At 47.9% G+C, this 16,021-nt stretch overlaps 1 protein-coding gene across 3 annotated transcripts in view; it reads left to right on the forward strand.

Moving 5' to 3' along the window:
* Positions 1 to 1,694: 1,694 nt before the first annotated feature.
* ARFGAP1 (ADP ribosylation factor GTPase activating protein 1) overlaps positions 1,695 to 16,021 on the forward strand; it is a 55,565-nt gene continuing 41,238 nt past the window's right edge. For all 3 annotated transcript variants that reach the window (XM_048496734.1, XM_048496732.1, XM_048496733.1), the window contains exon 1: positions 1,695 to 1,796. The gene's annotated coding sequence lies outside the window, so the exon portion shown is untranslated. The remainder of the gene's footprint in view (positions 1,797 to 16,021) is intronic.

The raw sequence follows: 16,021 nt of genomic DNA on the forward strand, positions 1-16,021 counted from the left end.
CAGGGGTCAGGAGAACTCCATGCCACCCTGGGCTGGCTCAGCACACCATGGAGTGCCCTGCTGATGCTTTCCAAGCCCTCCATCGGGAGCAACTTTTTGACCTGCTGTACCCTCTTTCCCTACACAGTGGGGTTGCCAATCTCCAGGTGGCACCTGGCTAACTCCCCCGTTACAACTGATCTCTAGATGACTAAGATCAGTTCACTTGCAGAAAATGGCTGCTCTGAAGGTTGACCTCTATGGCACTACCCCGCTCCCCGAGATCCCGCCCCTTCCGATACCCCGCCCTCCTCTGGCTCCACACCAAAAATCTCCAGGTACCGTTTCCCCGAAATAAGACCTACCCTGAAAATAAGAACTAGCATGATTTTTTGGAATTTTTGGAGGATGCTTGAAATATAAGCCCTACTCCAAAAATAAGCCCTAGTTACAGATTCCCCAGCGCAGCTGACCTGGTCACATGGGGGGTGCAAAATCATGGGGAAAAATAAGATATCCCCTGAAAATAAGCCCTAACACATCTTTTGGAGCAAAAATTAATATAAGACCCTGTCTTATTTTCGGGGAAACAGAGTATTCTCCAATGCAGAAGAACTAACAACCCTAGTTGGAAATGACTCAATGGCACATACATACACAATTACATAAATAAACAATATTTGTTTTCTTCCCTTCCCCCACTCTTTTCCTTTTTTTGACCCTTCTTGCTGGAGTGCTGCACAATCTAAATATTAAATGCACGCTGGAAAGAGTGTAGGTTGACTGACGATCTGTGGTAGTATGTTGTTACACTTCTGGTTTTAAATTGTATTTTTAATGTGTAAGTTTTAGATTATTTAAAATGTTTTAAATATTGTTTTATTGGACATTAGAAACCTCCCTGAGCAAGATAGAGAAGGGCGGTGTAAAAATCAATCAATCAATCAATCAATCAATCAATCAATCAATCAATCACTAACATGAATAAATGAACATACAGGGGACCATGGTGTGTGTCTATATGTATATATGTGTGGGTGTGCATGTGTATATGCGTGTATATACGTGTGCGTGTGAATATACTGGTATGTATGTATGTATCTGTGCGTATGTGTATCTGTAGTGTGCATATGAGCCATTCAGTGGTTTCTAAGTAGGGTTTCTACCTCTGCATAGGGGATATATGTTTCATATCTTCAGTTTTAATAGCTGTAACCCTTAGATTAACACGCTGCTGTTGCATAATCATTCAATTATATTCGAGGAAATGCCTTCACCCATGCTTGTGCAGACAATTAACGTGTGAACACCGGCACCCTGAGGAAAACACGGGTCTTTGCGCGTCTTTGCGCGAGGAACCTCATCCACCAATGAGCGCAGTTCACGAGGAGTGACCACCAATCAGCCACTCGGGCTCCCGTCGACCGCCTGACGGTCTTCCCCCCACCCTTCCCTCTGCAGTTGTCAATCACACGTCAAAAAAAACAACACCACCAAATCAGTCGCGCTTAAAATCGAGGCGAGTCAAGAAACTGAACGGGGGCGGGGGGAAGAGAAGAGGAAAGAAACCCTCTAAAGGTGGATGGATGGAAGCGCCCACGCACGCGCACAGCTTCTCCTTCCCTCGCCCGGCGGAGGGGCAGAGAGCAGCTGAAGCCGCCTTCCGCCCACCCACCAGCCCGCCTCTCACCCGGCTACCCAGAATCCTTTGCGAAGTTGCAACGTAGCCGGCTACGTTTGCGCTGTGGGGAGCGAAGCCGGAGCCGGGCGAGAGGCTGACGGAGACTCTGCTCAGCTCGCCGATTCCTCCCTGCCAGGTAGGCTGGAGGCGGGGTGGGAAGGCAGCAAGCGCGCACAGCCCCTCCCAGGAGTCTGGCCAGAGCCCTCCCCTCCCCCCTCTTGGCCTCAGATCCCTCTGCCCCTCCCCCACCCAGGGTCATTGGGGTAGGAGGGAGTCTGCTGTTTCTTGATGGCGGGCTCTGAGTTCCAATCCTGAGTCCCCCCCAAGAAAGGGTTCTGGAAAGGATGACTGGCCCTGCGTTCCCAGCCTATCCCCCGGGGGTTAGCTTTTTTTTGGGGGGGGGAGCATCTGGTGGGGGGAGGGGCTCAGAACTGCTGTCGTTGTTTGTCTACCACCCACCCATCCCGTTTTTCCTCCAGGCTTTCTTGCTTCTTTTTCTTTTTTTTCACAACATCCCTGCGAGGTAGGCTTGTGTGCTGCTTGTCTGGAGGCTGGTTACAAAGTCTGCTAGCCTGAGAGAGTGGGAGGGGCTTTGCGAGTGAGCTTTGTGGCTTGACTGGCTGTTGTGGGTTTTCAGGGCTGCGTGGCTCTGGTCTGGTCGGTTTTGCTTTTAACCTTTCACCCGTATCCATGGCTGGTGTCTTCAGAGGCAGGTCACGGTGAAATGTGTTTCTGTCCGTGGCACAGCCATAGATGTGGGTGAAACGTTACGGACAGAAACTGCCGAGCCACGGCCACACAGCCCCGGAAAACCCACAACGGACAGTTGATTCTGGCCAGGAAAGTCTTCGACAACACACTCATGACTTGAATCAGAGCTGTACCAAGGCCTTATCTTGGCCCCGGCTTTCCACATCTGTCTTGCTCCCCTGCTTCCAAGGTGCGGAATATATATATAAAGTTTAAGACTACATCGCTGATCCCCTTCATTGATTTTCATTAGTTGTGCTTTCCAGCAGCTAATCTTCTCTCATTGGCCGAGCACCTCCCAGATACTCAGAGGGTCCCAAATTCAATTCCCTGCAGTTTGAAGGATCGAGAAGCAGGTGATGCGAAATGCCTGTCAAAGAACTGGTCATCAAGTTTACTTTTGTTTTATTTAGGCTTATACCCCACTCTGCCCCAGCCAAAGGCAGGCCTTGGGCGGCTCACACACAATCAATATACCACATAATAAAATTTCAGCCTAGTATAATTAAAGTTTACATCTTGACAAACCATTAAAAACTTTGGTGCCGTTACCCTCACCAGTAAAGGATGGCAAAATAATATGAGTCAAATCCATTCAGGAGCAGCAGTGGCGTAGGAGGTTAAGAGCTCATGTATCTAATCTGGAGGAACCGGGTTTGATTCCCAGCTCTGCCACCTGAGCTGTGCAGGCTTATCTGGGGAATTCAGATTAACCTGTGCACTCCCACACACGCCAGCTGGGTGACCTTGGGCTAGTCACAGCTTCTCGGAGCTCTCTCAGCCCCACCCACCTCACAGGGTGTTTGTTGTGAGGGGGGAAGGGCAAGGAGATTGTCAGCCCCTTTGAGTCTCCTACAGGAGAGAAAGGGGGATATAAATCCAAACTCTTCTTCTTCTTCTAAAAAGGGGAAGGGGAGAAACCAAGGTGAAAAGCAGAGGAGGGAGGGGAAAGTGAAGGGGAGGTCAGGGGAGCTGGTAGGACCGTAGCTGTCTCAGCCCTATGACCGGTGGACTATCTCCACGTTACAGGCCTTGTGGAGCTGTATCACATCCACAGGGTCCTGAACTGGGACAGCAGAAAGTTCTCCCAGGTGAGGCCAGAGCTGAAAACACCCTAGTCTGAGTTGAAGCTCGCTGGACATCCCTTGAGCCAGGGACTTCTAGGAGGTTTCTTCCAGAAGAGTGTATTGGGAGAGAGGCAGAGGTACAATTACATCCCTTGATCGAGACACTATACTTCCATTGAGACAGCCCAGAAGCTAATGCTAGGTAGAGAGATCCTGAAACTATTGCGGCGGCCAAGAAAGCCAGTGCAATTCTGGGCTGTATCAACAGGAGCATAGTGTCTCGATCAAGGGATGTAACTGTACCTCTCTATTCCGCATTGGTTAGACCTCACCTGGAATATTGTGTACAGTTCTGGGCCCTGCAGTTCGAGAAGGACATTGACAAGCTGGAACAGATCCAGAGGAGGGCAACCAAAATGGTAAAAGGTCTGGAATCCATGCCCTATGACACAGGTGTCAAACTCATGGCCCTCCAGATGTTATGCACTACAGTTCCCATCACCCCCTGCCAGCATCATGCTGGCAGGGGATGATGGGAACTGTAGTGCATAACATCTGGAGGGCCATGGGTTTGACACCTAAGCCCTACGAGGAGGGACTCAGGGAGCTGGGGATGTTTAGTTTGGTGAAGAGAAGGTGAAGAGGTGCCATGATAGCCATGTTTAGATATTTGAAGGGATGTCATGTTGGTGAGGGAGCAAGCTTGTTTTCTGCCGCTCCAGAGACTAGGACAGTGACCTTTTCGAGACCGAGTGCCCAAATTGTATCCCAAAACCCACTTATTTATCGCAAAGTGCCAACATGGCAATTTAATCTGAATACTGAGGTTTTAGTTTAGAATAAATGGTTTGCTCCGAGGTGCATGTTACTCGGGAGTAAGCTTGATGAAGCAACCGTGCAACGCTTGGAATGGGTGAACCATGACCCTAGGAGGGTTTACTCAGAAGCAAGGCCAGCCTAGATATGTGTGTGTGTGGGGTGTGTTTGTGTGTGTGTGATTTTCCGCTTCCTTTACATGATGAACTCTGTGCGCATGTGCCCACAGAGAGGGCTCTGAGTGCCACCTCTGGCACGCGTGCCACAGGTTCGCCACCACTGGACTAGGACTTCTAGGAGTAATGGGTTCAAGGTGAAGGAAAAGAGATTCCACCTAAACATCAGAAAAAACCTCTTGACAGTAAGGCCTGTTGGTCAATGGAATTCACTGCCTCGGAGTTTGGTGGAGTCTCCTCCTTTGGAGGTTTTTTAAGAAAGGCTGGATGGCCATGTGTCAGGAGTGCTTTGAATGTGTGTTCCTGCATCGCAGGGGGTTGGACTTGATGGCCCTTGGGGTCTCTTCCAACTCTAGAATTCCATGGCGGTCTTGTAGATAAAAGAGCCCAAACTGCTTAGGGCTTTAAAGGTTAATAACAAAACCTTGAGCTCGATCTGGAATTCAACCATTAACCAGCGCAGCTGCCGAAGTACAGGAAAGATGTGCGCTCTTACAGGGTCTCCATCAGGACTTTTGCTGCTGCGCTGCGGACCAGTTGCAGTTTCCAGAGCCACCTCAAGGGAAGCCCAGTGTAGAGCGAATTGCAGTAGTCCAATCTGGAGGGGACTGTTGCATGGATCATGAGAACACAAGAACAAGCCAGCTGAATCAGACCAGAGTCCATCTAGTCCAGCACTCTGCTACTCGCAGTGGCCCACCAGGTGCCTTTGGGAGCTCACAGGCAGGATGTGAACGCAATGGCCTTCTGCGGCTGCTGCTCCTGAGCACCTGGTCTGCTAAGGCATTTGCAGTCTCAGATCAAAGAGGATCAAGATTGGTAGCCATAAATCGACTTCTCCTCCATAAATCTGTCCAAGCCCCTTTGAAAGTTATCCAGGATCACTGTGGCTGGGTCAGGACAGGGCAAATAGGGGGCGAAGATGGTAAAAAGCCCATTTGTCTGTCTGTGCGACTTGGGCCTCCGTGTATAAAAAGGCATCCACGATCACGCTTAGAAGAAGGAAGAGTTTTGGATTTATATCCCACCTTTCTTTCCTGTTAGGTGACTCAAGGTGACTTACAAGCTCCTTTCTCTTCCTCTCCCCACAACAGACACCTTGCTTGGCTGGAGGGGCTGACAGTTTTCTGAGAGAACTGTGACCAGCCCAAGGTCACCCAGCAGGAACGTAGCGGTGTAGAAACACATCTGGTTCACCAGATAAGCCTCTGCCACTCAGGTGGAGGAGTGGGGGAATCAAACCCGGTTCTCCAGATTAGACTCCACCTGCTCTTAACCACTACACCACGCTGGGTCCGAACTGTAGGTGATGACGCCCATGTCCAGTTCCGGTAGTCGACAGCCCTCTCCCCGACCCATCCACAGGACTTGCGTCTTCAATGGATTTAGTTTCAGCCTGCTCTGATGTTATGATGGCCTCCAAATGCTCAGCCAGATTTTCTGGGGTGGTTTCCGGCCTGTCTCTAATAAACAGATAAAGCTAGGTGTCATTGGTGTTCTGTTGGCACCCCAGCCTGAAACTTGGAACTAACCAAGCAAGGGAATGCATGTAGACGTTAAATAATGTTTGGGAAAGGATTCCCCCCCCCCCCCGTGGCACCCCCCAATGTACAGGGTACCAAGAGGACAATTGCCCCCCAATTTGTCCCCCATCCTAGAGCAGTGGTGGCGAACCTATGGCACGTGTGCCAGAGGTGGCACTCAGAGCCCTTTCTGTGGGCACGTATGCACAGAGTTCGTCATGTAGGTGGAGCGGAAAATCACCCCCCCCCCCACACACACACACATGCACACATCTAGGCTGGCCTTGCTTCTGAGTAAACCCTCCTAGGGCTGTGATTCACTCATTCAAAGCATTGCACGGTTGCTTCACCAAGCTTACTCCCGAGTAATGCACGCCTTGGATCAAATCGTTTTTTTTCTAAACTAAAACCTCAGTATTCAGATTAAATTGCCATGTTGGCACTTTGCAAAAGATAAGTGGGTTTTGGGTTGCAATTTGGGCACTCGGTCTCAAAAAGGTTCGCCATCACTGTCCTAGAGGAACAGCTTTTCGTCGAATCCCAGACACAGCAAGGCAGTGGGTCAAAAGGTCGTGATCGACTGTATCAAATGCTGCTATTGGGTCTAACCGCAACAGCTGCACCGATCCCCCATCCAGCTGGTGTCGGAGATCGTCTTGGAGAGTTGCAAATACGGTCTCCATCCCATGGCCGGGTTAGAAGCCAGGCTGAAAAGGATCCAATGCCGAAGCCTCGCACAGGAACGCCCTGCGGCTGGGTCAGCCCAACTCTCTTTCCCAGAAACGATAAATTCGAGACTGGGCGGTAGAAGGCTAGATCAGGTGGATCTAAGGATGGCTTCTTCAAGAGCAGTTTCACCCCTGCCTCATTCAGCTCCCTCAAGAAGAGTCCCCGTCTCAAAGGACAGGTTGACACTCTCCAACAGGGGAAGATGTACCTCATCGCCTTAACCGGCCAAGAGAAGCGAAGATCAAAGGGACAGGTGGTCAACTTCACAGCTCCAGGTGTCTTGTTTACCTCGGCTTGGGGGAGCAGGCTGAAATAGTCAGTGTGGGAACTGAAGATGGCCAAGGGGCCTCCAGCTCACTTACTTTGTCCACATTGATGGGGAGGTCCTAGCAGAGCGACCAGACGTTTTCTACACGAAAGCTCGCAAAAGCCTCACAGCTAAGTGTTGGATTTCTAATATTCGGTCGCTCTCTGAGAGGGATGTAAGTGGCTGACTTGCCCTAAACAATTGAGCTGTGTGCCCGTGCAGACACAACGGAGGCCAATAAAACTTCTTTTCAGCAGCCTTCAGAGCCTTCTCCTAGGATTTTGGAAATGTCCTATAAGATGTCCTTGCAACGTTGTCGGGAGTTCGACACCCACTTCACCACGGCCGTTTCAACTCCATCACTACATCAGTGTACCAGGGGGCTGAGTTTCGACAGGAAGGGAGAGGACGTCAGGGAGCAATCTCGTTGATGGCTTCAGAAAGACGGCGATGCCAGTCTTCTACCAGCTCATCCAATGAGGTTCCAGGGGGCATCAGATCCTGCAGAACATTCCAGAATCCGGTAGGATCCATAAGTCTTTGCAGTCAGGCGTAAATCCACTTGTTGCCTACATGATGAGGGGCTAGAACCCCCAGCTGGGCCTCCGGGACAAAGTGATCTGATCACTGCCAATCAGATGAAAGTATACTTACCTGGAGGGACCAATAGTCTGACTTGATACAAGAGAGCTTCACTTACTCACTTTGCATGGTTCCTTCCCCTTTCTTTTCCCTTGAAAAGTGGCGTACGTCTGTTCTTCCTCACACACAATGTGACGTTAACTTGTGCAACTCACTGCCGCAAGAAGTAGCAGCCGATTGCTGCAGGATGTAACAGCCGATTGCTGGCTTAACTGATTAAAAAAAAAACGACTCTCTGCTTCCTGAAGGCATCTGATAGTCACTTTAACAGATAAGATGCTGAGAGCCAGAATAGTGTAGTAGTTAGGATGTCAGACTAGTGTCAGGTGTAACTTTGAATCCCTGCTCTGCCATGGGCACTTGCTGGATGGCCATTGGACAGTTCCACTTTCTCAGCCTAATCTACCTCAAAGGGTTGTTGTGAGGATAAAATGGAGAAGGGAAGAATGCTCTAAAGCTATTTTCGGCCCCCACTGGGGAGACAAATATGCGCTACTTCTATTCAGATGCATTCACCTATTGACCTTGCTATCTTCATTGTTACTCACATGCTACAGACTTCTTTGTGACTCACATGCCAGGCTACTCTATTCAGATGGTCTCACCTTTTGACCTCACAGTATATATACTCCACTTGCTTTCCATTCCTACTATCAGATCCTCTGAAGATGCCAGCCACAGATGTGGGCGAAACGTCAGGAGAGAATGCTGCTAGAGCACGGCCCTACAGCCCGGAAACCAGACAGCACCCCAGTGATTCCGGCCGTGAAAACCTTCGATAATAAATAAAATAGTTGTTGGAATATACAATGTCAAGCGTGCAGGCAAGGCAACAACAATAGAAAAGCTAGTTAGATAGAGATATTCTGCTAACCGGTTCTTCCTTTTTGCCCCAGGAGGCAACCATTAGGCATGTACCTGTTTCTTTTATCCACCTCTCTTCCCATCAGCTGTGTCGCTAGGCTGGGTGGCCATCTGTCAGGAGTGCCTTGCACGGCGGGGGTTGGACTTGATGGCTCTTGGGGTCTCTTCCAACTCTGTGACTCTACGATGTGTAATGCTTCTCCATCTAGCAGTGTAATCTCCCTAAATAAAATAAAATTTCGTTCTCCTTGTCTGACCTGGCCTCTCAGGACGAAACCGCCGCCAATGTGAACAGGGCAGGACTGTACCATGACCGACTCACACTTGAGTTCCAGTAAGGCACTGGTGCCTTTTAAACTGGGGCAATATTAGCCTTTTTTGCTTGTATTTACGTGAAGTCTTTCTAGTGAAAACAGTAAAAACTGGGAACCTGAGAGGCAGGGAAACTTGTTCTTCCCATTAACGTTTTAAGTTGCTAAGGACTTGCACAAAGAGGGGCTTGGATCCTTTGACCCATGACTGTAAAAAAACCCAAAACCATAGGAATGCATAGGGAGTAAATTATATTCCAAGCAACATGCAGGGTACTTGATGGGATTGGGTATGAGTCTGTTGATTACCTAAATTTGATTGGTTCTTCTGTCTGACTAAGTATTTCTTTATTTTGGGGCGGGGCGGGGGGGCGGGAGAGAGCAGCAGTGGCGTAGGAGGTTAAGAGCTCGTGTATCTAATCTGGAGGAACCGGGTTTGATTCCCAGCTCTGCCGCCTGAGCTGTCGAGGCTTATCTTGGGAATTCAGATTAGCCTATACACTCCCACATACGCCAGCTGGGTGACCTTGGGCTAGTCACAGCTTCTTGGAGCTCTCTCAGCCCCACCTACCTCACAGGGTGTTTGTTGTGAGGGTGGAAGGGCAAGGAGATTGTAAGCCCCTTTGAGTCCTCTACAGGAGAGAAAGGGGGGATATAAATCCAAAAACTCTTCTGCTTAAGGGAAGGTTTGTGGTGATGGTGAATAAGATCGCCGTATTGTAAGTCTATGCAAGTAGAAATACAGGGTACAGTTCCTGGACTCATTGCTTTCAAGAGCTCTTGTGAGACCGTGCACTTAGAAGTGGAAACATGTTAGGAAAATATATAAGCGTTCAAAATTATCTGCCCTGCACAAAATTATCTGCCCTCCTCTCGATGTTCCCGTGTACCATCTGTTTTAGTTGTTTCATCTCCGGCGGTTAGCTGGTCCCCACCCGAGAGTGTAGAATGGTCACCACCCATAATTATGGGATGTGATATTGCTGCTACTGTTTTTAAGGGATTTTAATGTGATTTTCTGATGGTGGTGTTTGTATTCGGTTGAATATTGTTTTGTTTGTTGATCTTATTGTGCACCGCCCAGAGCCCTCTGGGGATTGGGCGGTATATCAAACCTAATAAATAATAGTAATAATAAGTAGAAGTTTCTGGTTCTCATCAAATTTGTATCGGGAATTTCCAGCTGCCGCTAGTTATGATGATGGAAGAGGTCGAAGGGAGGTGAGAACGGGCTTCCTGGTTCCCCATGAATTGAGTACAGCCCAATGGTTTTGATCATTGAAAAGTGTATTCATAATAAACTCAACAGTAATGCCCCTATAGTCCATGCATGAAGTGATGCTAATATAGAGGATATGTCATCTCTTTGTTTGTTTGAGGCTTTGTACTTTTGTTTGCACCCTTACGTGTATCTGTGATCAGCTTTCGATGACCTTAGTGGTGGTTAGTTAGTGGTGATGGCCACTAACCTGGATAGCTTTAAAAAGGGCTTGGACAGATTTATGGAGGAGAAGTCGATCTATGGCTACCAATCTTGATCTGCCTTGATCTCAGATTGCAAATGCCTTAGCAGACCAGGTGCTCAAGAGCAGCAGCAGCAGAAGGCCATTGCTTTCACCTCCTGCCTGTGAGCTCCCCAAGGCACCTCGTGGGCCACTGCGAGTAGCAGAGAGCTGGACTAGATGGACTCTGGTCTGATCCAGCAGGCTAGTTCTTATGTTCTTATGACCTTAAGTTTGTGGGACATCATTTTCCAGTGGGCTTAAGACCAGCATCTGTCGTAGCTTTGGTTCTAGGACTGCAGTTTCAAGTCAAGTATATCAGCCTCCAGTTTTGGCATGGGCAGTATTTTTGTAAATATTTTAAATGTGGCTAATTTTGAGAAAACAATGCCCACGTTGCTCACATCTCAGTTTTGCAAGCTACACCGTTTAAATTAGTACCAGGCCTTTATTTGTACTCTAACAGTGCAGTTATGGGGTAATTTTTCATGCATAAGGATCATTGGGAATGTGCTTAGTAGGTACATTTGTGATTCGATCTTGGAAACAGGTTCAGATGATAAGAAAAGCCCCCTGGAAATCTTTCTGGACTTTAAGAAGAAGAGTTTGGATTTATACTCCCCTTGTATTGTCAAAGGCTTTCACGTCCGGAATCACTTGGGTGCTGTGTGGTTTCCGGGCTGTATGGCCGTGTTCTAGCAGCATTCTCTCCTGATGTTTCGCCTGCATCTGTGGCTGGCATCTTCAGAGGATCCTCTGAAGATGCCAGCCACAGATGCAGGCTATAACGTCAGGGAAGAGAATGCTTGCTAGAACACGGCCATGGGCTGTGCCCGAAAACCACACAGCACCTGGAAATATACCCCCCCTTCTCTCCTGTAGCAGAATCAAAGGGGCTTTGGCTAAACCTCCATGCCTAAGTGGTAGAGCGGGGAATCAAACCTAAGTTCTGCACTGTAGAGTGCACCTGCTCTTAACCATTACTAGACTCCTTTTGCCATAACTTGGTAAGAGGTTCTCCAGATTAGAGTGCATCTGCTCTTAAGAAGAATTATAATAAGAATTTGATTTATATCCCCACTTTCTCTCCTGTAAGGAGACTCAAAGGGGCTTACAAACTCCTTGCCCTTCCCCCCTCACAACAAACACCCTGTGAGGTAGGTGGGGCTGAGAGAGCTCTGAAGAACTGTGACTAGCCCAAGGTCACCCAGTTGGCATGTGTGGGAGTGCACAGGCTAATCTGAATTCCTCAGATAAGTCTCCACAGCTCAAGCAGCAGAGCGGGGAATCAAACCCGGTTCCTCCAGATTAGAGTGCACCTGCTCTTAACCACCATGCCACTGCTGCTCCTAAGTAGCACTTAAGGTGCTACTAGACTCTATTCCTGCTCTCCTACTGCAGACCCACACGACTCCCCACCTGAAGTGATAAGAATGGGCTGATAGCTCTGGAGTGGCACCAGACAGAATAACATGGGGCAACGATCTTCAGATGGTCTTTGAGAGGGGCTGAAGCAAGCCCCGAAAAGTTCAGTCACAGGGTTGGCTTTGTGGTCCCTGTTCAGCGTGTCAGAGTTGAGGTTCCATGCACCCCATTCTCTCGGTCTCCCCCACACATCCATCTGTCAGTGTACATGGGCTGGGATGGAGAACGAAAATGGGTCCATCCTACACTAATCTCAGAGCCGTGGAATCCCTGAAGTATCCCCGTTGCCCAGAAACCAAAGTCCTCTGACCAAGTTTTGGCAAGGAGGATCGGCGGAGGCAGCATTAAGTAGGCCATCCCACAGTTGGAAAGAATATACCTGTCTGTTCTCCAGCATCCTTAACATTTCAAGATTCTGCCTTACCCCGATCCCCCCAGCAAACTTGGACACTCCTTGGCTCTTATTTTTGTGTTTTGATGTCCTTGACACCCACGGAGAACAGCCTAGCAACCCACCCACACCATTGTTGGGAGATCACCGTTGTCATGGGTGGTAAAACGAAGATCTCCGGGGCGTCCAGCTGGAATCGCCACAGGTGGATCTGTCTTGATCCACTGTGTTTTATTCCCATTTATTTTTACACGAACATCCTTTCATTTCTAACATTCTGCATTCCGTTGCAGTATGTTTAACAAACTGTTCCTTATGTCTGCAGTTGAAGTTGCCACAGCTCTCGTTTGTTGCGTCTGAAACACTGAAGCTGTAACAGTTGTTTTTTTTTAAATAATTCAGCAAATAGATTCTTAAGTCATTTATTAGAACAGCATTTTTTTGCTGGACGCTTCTATATCGCAGAAAGATGCTTTGAAGCTGCAAAGTCCTCGTAAAAAGCTGGGAAGTTTCAATGAAATCTGAACGCGAAAATTCATTCCACATCGGGTTAAAGTATTGCTCTTTAGTTTTCACTGTGAATCACATGTAGGGGGAACAAGCATTGGCGAACATAAGCGTTTTGCTACGCAGTTTGGTAGGACTGCTCGCTAGAAAACCAAACATTCCATAATAATTAAAATTAGATCCAAAGAAAACTGCTTTGCTCCGGCATGACAGATGGACGGCTTGTTCAGCTGCAATTGTTCTTTGGCTGACAGACTTTTGGAGATGGAACATGCTTGTCGATAAAGTATTAACTAGTCCTGATCTAGCAATCTCCTTCATGTGTACATCCAGATGCCTGAATGGAGAAAGGTGTTAAGAACATAAGAACAAGCCAGCTGGATCAGACCAGAGTCCATCTAGTCCAGCTCTCTGCTACTCGCAGTGGCCCACCAGGTGCCTTTGGGAGCTCACATGCAGGATGTGAAAGCAATGGCCTTCTGCTGCTGCTGTTGCTCCCGAGCACCTGGACTGTTAAGGCATTTGCAATCTCAGATCAAAGAGGATCAAGATTGGTAGCCATAGATCGACTTCTCCTCCATAAATCTGTCCAAGCCCCTTTTAAAGCTATCCAGGTTAGTGGCCATCACCACCTCCATATTCCAAACACCAATCACATGTTGTGTTGAGACGGACCCCGTCATCTTAACTTACTGAGGCAGGCTAACCACTTTCTGACTAGTCTTGTCAGATTTCCCGCCTTTTTTTCAGGGACTGAGTTGCTTCAAGATGGTAGCGTGTGGTAAAAGAACTACTGCTCAGCCCTCTAACTGATCCAGGAGGTAAAAGGAGCATGTTGTTTATCTTTGTGGCAAACACCCTTCTCAAGACACAAAATAATGTTGAGGCAGGTTCAAACAAACAGAATTAAAGTTTATCGACCCAGGAGATGGTATAGGAGAAACTTGGATGAAAGGAAAATAAGGCAAGAGAAATCTATACACAAGAGCTTTGGCATAGAAGTCAGTTTTTGATTTCAGGCACTGGCACAGGCTAGTTTTATAAGCTTCAGTACAGTAGCTTAGATGTTATGGGGATTTTTTTAAGATGGTACAGTTACAGGTGTTTCTGGCTCATGGATTGTTAGACAGGGTTCTAGCAGACTGGTACTTATTCCCAGTTCCCTCATAAACAGCCTTCCCTTAACTAGAAACCCAAAACCCCTTCGGGGATCGGGCGGTATATAAATTTAAGAAATAAATAAATAAAAAATAAAAAACAAACAGAAATCACTCCCTTTGAGGAAAAACAAAGCAGAACACTATACACAAGACTGACTGGTCCCCAGAATTCATCTTCTCTGTTTAGGTGTCCAACTGTGGTCCTCCAGATGTTCATGGACTATGATTCCCATCAGCCCCTGCCAGCAAAATGGAAATCGTAGTTCACGAACATCTGGCGGGCCATAGGTTTGGGCACCTCGCTCTAGAAGGTCTATTCCTCTCTGGTTTGTGTGTGTGGCCCTCTGTGGAAAGTCTAGCTACCTCAGCTGTGTCCCCTTAACAAGCCGCCAGTTCTCTCTTTCTAGGTATAATTTGCTTTCTCACACACAGCTCAGGCTGACACCAGTAGAACCAGTCAGATTCACACTCTCTGACTGAACGACTCTCCTCAGAGAAGATAAATTTAAAGCAGTTGAGGAAATTAGATGTTTACTCAAAGGAATCTAGATCCCAAAAGCTCTCAAACTTCTCCTTGTCAGAAAGATATCCTCTTCCCTCTCTGTTATCCGGTTGCTACACCAATCAGAGTGCCGGATGGCCCATCCGATCAGGTTGCTTTCCAGAATAGTGTAGAAGTTAAGAGCAGGTGGACTCTATGATTCCTCACTCCTCCACATGAGCGGTGGACTCTTCTCTGGCGAGCCAGATTTGCTTCCCCACTCCTCCACATTTTTATTTATTTATTTTTATTTATAATTGGTTTTATATACTGCCCCTCCCCCGAAGGGCTCTGAGCGGTGAACAACACAATAAAACAGCAATTACAATAAAACCCCATGAAAACAGCAAATTAATAACATTACATTGGCGTCCAACGGAAAAACATAAACTTCATAGATCCACCCTGGAAAATAAAACAGGGGAGCGGAGAACCCAGAGTATAAGGGAAAGGGAAAGGGGGGGGGGCGCGTCAGCGGCTGGCCCCTCCAAACGCCCGGTGGAACAATTCGGTCTTGCAGGCCGTGTGGAACTCTCCAAGATCCCGGTGAGGGGTCTCGATAGCTGGTGGTGGGGTGGTTCCACCAGGTGGTAGCCAGGGCTGTAAAGGCCAGCCGTGATCATCGAGGGGCTAGGGGACCACTAGTAAATTGGCACTTCGACGAATCTAGAGGCCGGGTGGTAGGGGACATACAAGACTGTCCCGGAAACCTGCTGTGGGCAACCTTGGGCCAGTCACAGTTCTCTCAGAACTCTGTCTGCTCAGCCCCACTTATCTCACAAAGTACCTGTTGTGGGGTGAGGAAGGAGAAAAGAGTTTGTAAACAAAACGCAAAAGGGAAAATGTTTGTAAACCCCTTTGAGTCTCCTTACAGGAGAGAAAAGGGGGATATAAATCTGAATTCTTCTCTGTCCCTTAGTCTCTTTTTCCGTTTTAAATTGTAAACAACATTTTCCTTGTACCTTTAAACTCACTTTTCCTGCGCAGTTTGTCACAGGAGCCTTAACCCAGTGGAAGAACACACACAATAATAATAACCAACAAATTAAATCGTTTATCTTTGTCTCGGTGGTTTCAATCGAAAGGGAATTCTTTCAAAAGCCAGTCTCAGCCGATGATGGGACAACCTCGCTTGTTTAAGTTTACCAGCAGTTCTGACTTGTGATTTTAAAATTTGATGGGTTTTTTTTAATGGTTTGACTGTATTTTTTAATGTGCTTTATCGATTTTACAAGCTACCTTGAGCTCTGGAAGGAAGGGAGGTGGCTAGCAAATATAAACCAATAAAATCTTTGTCTTTTGGCATCTTTACTTAATCTCAGTCAGTAGATGTTGGCCAAGTCCTCCGTCCTCGCCCCAAGGGAGCCGTCACCCATCAGAATACATTTATAGGACTAAGTGGTCTTGATTGATTCAGTAGAAGGCACGTTGGAATAAATATTCATCTCTCTGAGTGTGTACCGTATATACTCGTGTATAAGCCGACCCGAGTATAAGCTGAGGCACCTAGTCGGCCTACGCAAAACCTGGGAAAACCTGCCGACCCAAGCGAAGCTTCGAGGGTGGAAAATCGCAGCAGCCGGGCGTACAGAGTATGGAAGTGCCACGCCATTCCCCCTCTGCCCTAGGGAGAAGGCACCCCAAAACATG

This window comes from Sphaerodactylus townsendi, linkage group LG05, assembly GCF_021028975.2.
Source record: "Sphaerodactylus townsendi isolate TG3544 linkage group LG05, MPM_Stown_v2.3, whole genome shotgun sequence".
NCBI classification, from domain to species: domain Eukaryota; kingdom Metazoa; phylum Chordata; class Lepidosauria; order Squamata; family Sphaerodactylidae; genus Sphaerodactylus; species Sphaerodactylus townsendi.